At 48.9% G+C, this 8,961-nt stretch overlaps 1 protein-coding gene across 2 annotated transcripts in view; it reads right to left on the reverse strand.

Annotated features, from left to right (window-relative positions):
* The window catches only part of rhbdf1a (rhomboid 5 homolog 1a), a 41,676-nt gene extending 38,145 nt beyond the window's left edge, over positions 1 to 3,531 (reverse strand). For both annotated transcript variants that reach the window (XM_080009605.1, XM_080009604.1), the window contains exon 1: positions 3,191 to 3,531. The gene's annotated coding sequence lies outside the window, so the exon portion shown is untranslated. The remainder of the gene's footprint in view (positions 1 to 3,190) is intronic.
* Positions 3,532 to 8,961: the final 5,430 nt, after the last annotated feature.

Below are 8,961 nucleotides of genomic sequence, written 5' to 3' on the forward strand. Positions count from 1 at the left end.
GAAGATCAAAGTTCAACCAGCGCTGCCGCTCTCCAAAGCGTCCGGCTTCTGGGAAAGCAGGGAGGCGTTCCCACAGCCCGGGAAATGAGCCGAGCCCCCGGGGGTTAACCGGTCCCAGACGCCGCATCCCCGCGAGAACAAAGCCCACGACGGGACCGCGGCGCAACACCTAAAAATCGAAGTGGTTTTTTTTTTGTTTATTTTGGTTTTTTTTCCCGCGCTGACGGAGACCCTCACCCGCGAAACGAGACAACCCTCGCATTTAACGGCGGTGATACCTCCGATCCTTCTATTAAAAAAAAATAATAATAATCGCATCGAGGAAACCTGCGTCGCCGTGTCTGTGCCGGCGCTGTCGGCCTCTTGATGGATGGGGTGTTGACTGATCAAGGGACGGCGCGGCAGACACAGGCCTGGTCGGCCAAAAGGTAGACCGGGAATAGCCCTGCTTCTGCATTACACCATGACATCACGCCGACTCTGCGGCGCGGCAACCTCCATCCACGGCGTGCCACCACATCTAGGGGGGGGGGGGGGGGGGTCCCGACTGTGACTCCGGCAAAGCCGCGAGACGCCGGGAACCTCGCGAGTGATTTCACATAACTTTAATAATTCATTCGAGGCCGGGCCGTAAGTCAGAGCGGGCGGAGGCTCTTCCTTCCCCCAAACACGTGCGGCGCAGACTCTGTGACATAACATGTTTTTGTTGTTGTTGTTGTTGTGGTCGTTGTTTATTCGCTCGCCCCCGGTGTTTGCCCATTCAAATACAGGCGTCTAGACACACAAAAGCCAAACACGTTACCAGCCGGGCGAGCGCGACAGGGGCAGAGCGTAAAAATAAACCCGCGGGCTTTCCCACCATCGGCGCCGCGAAAAAAAGCTGTGTCCGACGCGCTTTGAAGCGCCAGATATTTCGACTCAACCCCCCGTGGGAACGGTTGTAACGGATTTCGATTCCCAGCGGGGGGTAAAAGCGCGCTTACTGTCTCCGAAAGCGGCGGAACGGGTCGGTCGGCATGTTTCTCCCGGCGGCGCACGGCGGCCCTGCCCTGAATTCGCAGCTCGGCTGCGGCTCCACCGCAGCCCAGGGCGCCGGGGGTCGGGGGGAGGTTGGTTTCGGCGGAGGCGTTTTTTTTTTTTCCCCACCTCAAGCGGCACGAACAAACGGCGACGAGCGCTTTGGGAGACGAGACCCCCGGGTCCATCCCTACATCATGTGACGCAAGCGCACGTGACGCAAACAATGCGCTTGCGCTTTTTCGGGGTGGGGACCGCTCAGCACGACGACGTCCGCTTCGGCGCGAACATCTCTCCGGAAAATGGGGGAAACGACCAAGCACCGCAGAGAGAGAGAGAGAGAGAGAGAACACCCAGATTGCACAACAGGAAGATTATTCCAGGAAATGGACAACTGCTTTTTTTTTTTTTTTTTTTTATATGAAGCAACGCCACTTTGTCTTAGCCGCAGAGCGTCAGGAAGGTCCTGGTCTGGTCGACGCTCGCCCCATTTCCATGATAATCCCCCTTGCACCAAATCAAAGAAATATGGAAGAACATCAACACAGCGAGTCAAAAATGTGAGCTACCCAGAAAATGGAGGCTGAAAGTCAACAAAAAGAGGGGTGTTGGGTATCCGCCGGGCGTCAGATCTCTGCAGATCCTTAGAATGCACGGCTATGTGCCCGCCTCAGCAGACTCCCCTAAAAACACACGCATGCCAGATAGTCACCACAAGCCGCGGGGGGCGGGCTGCTCCACCTGCCTCCACCAGTGACCGGTTCCACTTACAACTCTTTAATAGACCCACGTCTCGTTGGTCCCAATATGCCGGGGCCACACATGCGCAGATAATTCCCGCCCGGGTCCATGCAGTTGGAGCAGACACACACACACACACACACACACACACACACGCGCACACACACACAACTGCCACTATCACACGTCCAGCCCTTGCTTTATCGGTGTGATTACTTCACTCCCAGTCATGATCCCCCCCACCTCTATGAGATAATGTTTCAGGAACACTGGGCACACATATCAGGGCCCGGCCATGTGCTCCTGCGTCCTGTCTGCCAAAATAACTCAGCAGATTCTCATACACTATGTCTCTGATTTCACTTTTGGTGTGAGCAGGTATTACAGCGGCCTGGATATTATCGCGTAGCGCCGTCACTTTATTTTGGGGCCAACAACAAGATGTCGTGTATTCGGGGGTGAAACGCGTTGCGCTGGTCTTGTACCCTCATCCCCGCGAGGTCGCTATGGTTGATTCGGATGAGGAAGGTGATACAAATGAATCCCGAATATCTCCGCCGGGGATTAATCATGTTATCTGGTCTTATCTTAAATGTATTTCAAGGAAGGGGTGTAGCGGGGCTGGGGTGGGGGGGTTATTACAAGGTATTACGTCATAAATTCCTGCTTGTGTGAACTGTATTGTTGTTTGGCTGCGTAACTGTACAGCAAAGCATTTTAGATCGTTGCAAACTGCACAAACTGTTAAATAAAAGGTTTTAAAAAAAAAAAAAGATCCAGCCAGTGGTTTATTTGGGCTTGTGCGTAATGAAAGTGACCGACTGTATTAGAAGGTTCAAGTAGAATAAAGTTTTTTAAGCTGTTTGTGGACAGCAAAGCCACACATCTTATCCCTGAAACGCCACTTCCTCCGCCCTGGGCCACTTTTATTACAGCTTATAATGAATCCACATGGATAGGCTGCACTTTTCGCAGGGTCGTATAATACACACACAGACACACACACACACACACACACACGCACGCACGCACGCACACGCACACACACACACACCACACACACACACACACACACACACACACACACACACACACACACACACACACACACACACACACACACACACACAAACGACATGGTCTACACATCCCAAGGCTTCCGTGGTTGATCCATTTCAGATTAAGTCCACACCTACTGTAGAAGCCCCGGTTCAGTTGGCCTCTGCCGGTGCCCGCCTCACGACGGAGAGCGCACGAGTCTCCGTACCGGCCTCCTCCCTCATTCGCGAGCCAACAAACCCCCAAACCAAATAACAATAATAGTAACAACAACAACAACAACAACAACAACAACAACAACAATAATAATAATAATAATAATAATAATAATAATAATAATAATAATAATAATAATAATAATAATCCAGCTCACCCTTATAATAAGCAGGTCGGGTGGTTCCAGCAATGGAAAACAATCCTTATAATAAAGATCTCCCGGGCAGCGGAGGCTGATCTGTCACATCATCTCGCCCCGGCAGCGGGAACAGCAACGCGCTTCCACCGCGGACGCTGTGGTTCGAACGTTGGCTTATCCCGGCTCCGGTCAAAACGCCGCGGCGCTCCGCCGCTGCGACCCGGGCTTCATGCCTCCTCCCGCGGACAGGACATTCCCACACTCCGCGGATCGGGCGCACCGGTAAGTTGTTTTTTTTTTTTTGTTTTTTTCGGTTCCCTCCGCCGGCTGGAGCCCGGGTTTCAGCGCGAGCCCCGCCCCGCCCCTGCACCGGAGACGCTCGAGCGCCGGGCGCGAGCCTGTCAAACCCGGCGGCCAATCGGAGCGCAGGAGCTGCCTCACGCGGAGCCGCTGTGACTAAGCGATATCCTGAAACGAGATAATAACAATAACGACCCGTATGGAGGTAAAAACAACAACCAAACAAGAATAATCACTCTATCGTCATAGTATTATTCTATTGCGCTATTCTTTTCGATCATTCTAGCTGGCACTTCATCAGCCGGAAGCCGTTCAATCAATTTGTGTTACGCACATCATGCGGTTTCGACTGTCGGTGGCGGGGTCCGCCACCTTTCTGAATCAGAATCTGAATCAGAATGAGAATCGTCTTTATTGCCACGTAAGTTTGCACGCACAGGGAATTCGTCCTTAACAGAAATGTAAAACAATGAGTAAAATGTATACGAATATGTAGAATAAGGCTTTTTTGTTTGTTTGTTTGTTTGTTTTGTTCTTTTAAATAAAGCTGTACAGTTGTGCAGGGGAAGAAAATGTGCAAATGTTTCGTCTGAAGTGTAACGGTGTGTGCAACGTCCACGCATAATAGTGCAGAAGAATGCGGAATGTGCGTCGACGTAACGCATTGACGTGCCCATTTAATTTGAGGCGTTTCTCAGCAACTGGGATCAGCAGCGTGGATAGTTGTGGTCTAGAAAGTGTCAGTCAGAAGAAGGCGTAGAAAATGGAATCAAATCAAATAATTTGACCGGATGCGGGTACACGGGTATGTTTCCATGTATTCCGGCTGCCTCAATGTTCCTGCGTATATATTATTATTTTGACCTATAGGCCTTTTTGTTTGAACTGAACACATCTAAGGATGTGTTCAGTTCAAACACAATGAAAACCATAGTAATTCATAACATTTACTTATACATTGATGAACTATGAGAGGTGAGATTGTTCGGGTTTTGTTTTTCTTTTATGTGAAAAGTTTACAGTCATGCTCTCACATCACCCAGGCCTGGTGAGAACAGCATCCTCTGACGACCTCTATTCTGCTTTTGTAGTAATGGGGAAAAAATGATGGAATGTCTTTACACATGGATGAGTCCAAGGATGGGTTAATCAGTCCCAGGGAAGAAAAAAAACATGTGAAAAACAGCCGCTTTATATGTGTGTGTGTGTGTGTGTGTGCGCGCGTGCGTGTGTGTTTTCACATAGTTGTATTTGGGATTCCTCCCATACTTTGCCCTTGTGGGACTTTCCAGCCACGTCTTCGCCATTACTCACACAGGCTGCTCGGAGGTGTCTTCCATTAACTAGAGTCCACCGCCTGCGACTGGTATTTCTAAAGCAAACGCGTGGCACTCCTGCCATTTTTTTTTTTTCTCTTTACAACTGAAAGCGTCATGCGCAAACCATTAAACGTCCCTTTAGGTTTGGGCGTTCCTCCCGGGAGGGCAGCTTGGATCTTCCCGCTGTTGGTTTTGTCTCGGCTCCGGACGCTTACAGAGACAGCGTCCGCACGTTTGTCTTTTCGGTCCAAGCGGGCGGGGTGATGTCCGTACATGTCTCTCTTACTGACATTCTGAACATTCGCGAAAACAGGATGGGCCGACATCGCGAGCCCGTTCATCGGTGTATCTTCACGGCCGCGTCACGTGCTCTCTCTCTGCCAGCCTCCCCCGGGAACTTTATAGCGCTTTTTAGACTGCATACCGCGCTTTTCCCAAGCATCATAGTCTTTTTCCTGCGCCTCGGCCGCGGACGTCGAAGGAGCCGAGCAGCCTTTCAGCGTCGCTACACCGTCGCATGAATCGGCGGACTCACTCGAAACTCCCCGTCATCTTTACCAAGCTTCGTGGCCGACCCCAAGCGCGAACGAAAAAAAACCCCGTTTCCGCTCCGGCCACTCCGCAGGGGGAGGTCGAACTTGCACCGCAAGCTCGCACCGAGAGAGAGTCGGGATGACGGGGCTGTTGGCCTAGCGAACCGCCAACCTTTGAAATAGACACGGGAGCCGATGCTACAGTTATCCATCGAGGGACAATGAAAAGGACGAGGCCTTTAAATAAAAATGGGACCGCCTGACACACACCTCAAAAGCCCGGGGGGTTGGGGGACCTCAGCCCATACATCCGAGGTTACGGAGGAGTTTGGGGGATGAACGAAACCCGCCGCAACTCGGCCCATTCTGTATTCTGTTCGGGGAATATTCATTGTGTCAGTAAGAGAGTTATTTTCAGACATTACAGGTTGGGTGTGTATTTGATCATGGCTTCTTGGAGTCGGAGTGGCCCTCCAGGGTGAAAGGCATTACTGCGCCGCTGTCTGTCCTAACGAATGGACTGTCGCTATTCCTTAACCCTAAACGCTCTCGCTGAAAGGCTCCTGTCCACCTGGGAACCTTCACAGGAGAGAGAGAGAGAGAGAGGGAGAGACTTTTGACTTTTAAGGTTCCTTTATTTTCAGTAAGTGATGTCACCACAGCAGAAACATGATTATGAGGGAACCAAAACACAACAAAAATAGAGACAAACCACCGGAAATCACAGGTCAGTAAGAGCACAGACATCTCTCTTCAGAGGTGACTAGGTAGGCAGGGATCTGTGGATGTCTTCACCAGGTTTGAGACTGCTGTTCACTATAAGGACGGTTACAGTTTATAGAGAGAGAGAGAGAGAGAGGGGGGGTGGGGGGTGGGGTGGGAGAGAGAGAGGGAGTGGGAGAGAGAGGGGGGGTGGGAGAGAGAGAGAGAGAGGAAGTGGGAGAGGGAGAGGGAGTGGGAGAGATAGAGACCCTCCTTCCAGATCTCAATTTTGAATTTTGGATATTCCCCAAGACGGTGAATCTGGCAGAGAGTCAGGACAGTTGTAGCCTGTGATGCAGTCCCATGTTTTATGGTTTCAACGCAGGTCAAAGGTCAGCCCCCCGCCCCCCCAACAAAAACAAATATGTATCTAACTTCTAGTTAGTGTTGGTTTAGCTTTATTTCTCGTTACATTGTTATTTTTTCTCGTTCATTTATTTGTTATTTTTTGTAAATTCTTAGGTTTTTGTATATCAACAGGTTTATGGTATTTTTCCATAATTGTAACTTAACAATTAATTGTTATGTTTATTGTAGATTTTCACACTTGTACCGTCTTTTTCCTTCTTCATCTTTTATCTTTATTGTTTTTCTGTTATTTCTCAGTTATATCTGTTGTTTATCATTAGGTTTAGTGTATATCACCGTACTTTATTGTGAACAGTTAACTTTTTATACTTTTAAAACTTTTTATATTTTCCAATTATTCCATATATTGCCATTTTCTTTTTTACATCCATCCATCCATCTATCTATCTATCTATCTATCTATCTATCTATCTATCCATCTATCTATCCATCTATCTATCTATCTATCTATCTATCTATCTATCTATCTATCTATCTATCTATCTATCTATCTATCTATCTATCTATCTATCTATCTATCTATCTATCTATCTATCTATCTATCTATCTATCTATCTATCCATCTATCCATCTATCTAGTGGTAGTAGTTATCACAGTGCTACTTCATGTTAACTTTGTGCTGTATATGTGTTATTTCTCATCTCGTTTTAATTTCCATTTCTTTCTCGACCGAACTGTATTTTGCTGCTGTAACGTCTGAATTTCCATCCGGGCGGTTAATAAAGTGTTGTTCCATCTTATCTCATCTGAACATCATTATGTCTTCAGTTGAGCGGACCCCCCACCAACCCCCACCCCACCTCAACAAAGTAATGGAAATAACAGGGCTGTGCAGTCCGTTGGCGTCATGGCTTCCTTGTGCTCCGCAGTGGTGCGACCACGCGACGTCTCAGGAGATACGACAACATCTGTTTTGGGCCCAACTCTGGCTTTCTTAAAAGGTCGTAGGAACAGTTTTCCTCTTTAACCGAAACGGTTGCGAGGTTATTGCAAACCAGGGTTATTGGGGTTTTTTGGTTTTTTTTTTTCCTCCTCCTATAAAATTGAAGCGAAAATAGCGGGGGGGGGCGGGGGGGGGGGCGGGGGGGGGGGGGGGGGGGGTTGAGTGTCTCAGAGCAGAAGGACATTTTCCCTGCCGGCGAAATAAAAAGCAGTGAACTCCGCCGACGACTCCTCCCTCACCCCAAATAAATCCACAAAGGCTTAAAAGGACCGTGTGCAAAACGCACCCAACTGCTGCCGAAGCGCCGTAATTAACGGTTAACATCCACCGCCGGGGTTGGGGAGGCAGGAAATACTAGAGGAAAGGTGAGGCCGGGGCAAAAACAGCAATTGGGAGAGGACGCGGCGAAGGCCTGGAGAAGCTCTCAAGGACCCCCCACCCCAAGACCCATCAATCAGACTGGGATAAAAGGGGTCGACTGAGACCCCCCTGAGTAACGTTCAACCAGAAGGTACAGCGGTAGTACACACTGCTTCCTGTTCTCAACCAGCCAGAGTGGCCTGTATTCCCAGGGTAAACATTTTTTCGATACAAGTACCAATACCGGTACACTTGACGTGGTGCCGATACCAATAGAGTACTTCATTCGATACCTTTTTTTTGTTTTCCTACTGCACCCATCATGCGAGCGGAAGCGTCCGGTTGCGCAAAATGCCTCCACTCCTCTCCATCCGAATGATTTTTTTTACACGTCTACGTTTTGAAAGAGCTCAAATTATCGAAACGTTTATTAAATACCTGTACGAGGCAGTACAATGAAGTATATTTGCGGCGGTGTCATTTTAAACACAGGTCCAGTGCAGGAGGAATGATTACAGCGAGGGTACAGCAGCGACTGTTCTTTTAAGCCGGACTTGAAACATTGTGGACCTGTCTTTTTACAGGCTGCTGTAGCTGCTGCTGCGGTAGTGAGCCAATCACCCGTCGCGTTAAGTCGAAAAACGCTTGCGGCGATTGGCTGGGAGCGAAGCCACACAAATAATCTTTTTTTTTTTCTGGATCCGGGTACAAAAAGGATGGAATGCAGGTATCGTGTGGCTGGAAGAGTTTCGATACTATTTGGCGTTGGGTTATTTCGGTCGGTACCTTAAAGGTATTGCACACTAATACCCAGCCCTGCCGTTCATACATATAGGCAAAGTGGATTATTGCATCAAAATGGAAAAATACAGTATATAAGTCATTATGGGTCGAGAAACTTTTGATCCGGGGGGTTAGGTAGCCTATCAAGAGGAGTTTCTTTAAACCAAAGATCTCATACAGCAGGTTGGTGGAAGGTGGTGCTGGGCAGGGAGTCTGCAAAGCAGGTCAAGGAGAATTTAGCCTTTTTTTTTTGGCGCAGACATCTCCACTTCTTTATTTACCTGAAGTGATTAAACGGCCGACAGGCTGACGAATAATCTCTTGAACTTGACCTTGAACCAGGAAAGGAGCAGGCGTGAGTTCAGATAAAGAGGTCACCATAGAAGGGCCAAGGAGAGTCAGGAGTCTCTAAACGGGGC

The sequence above is a fragment of the Zeus faber genome (assembly GCF_960531495.2).
Source record: "Zeus faber genome assembly, chromosome: 11".
In the NCBI taxonomy this organism is placed as follows: domain Eukaryota; kingdom Metazoa; phylum Chordata; class Actinopteri; order Zeiformes; family Zeidae; genus Zeus; species Zeus faber.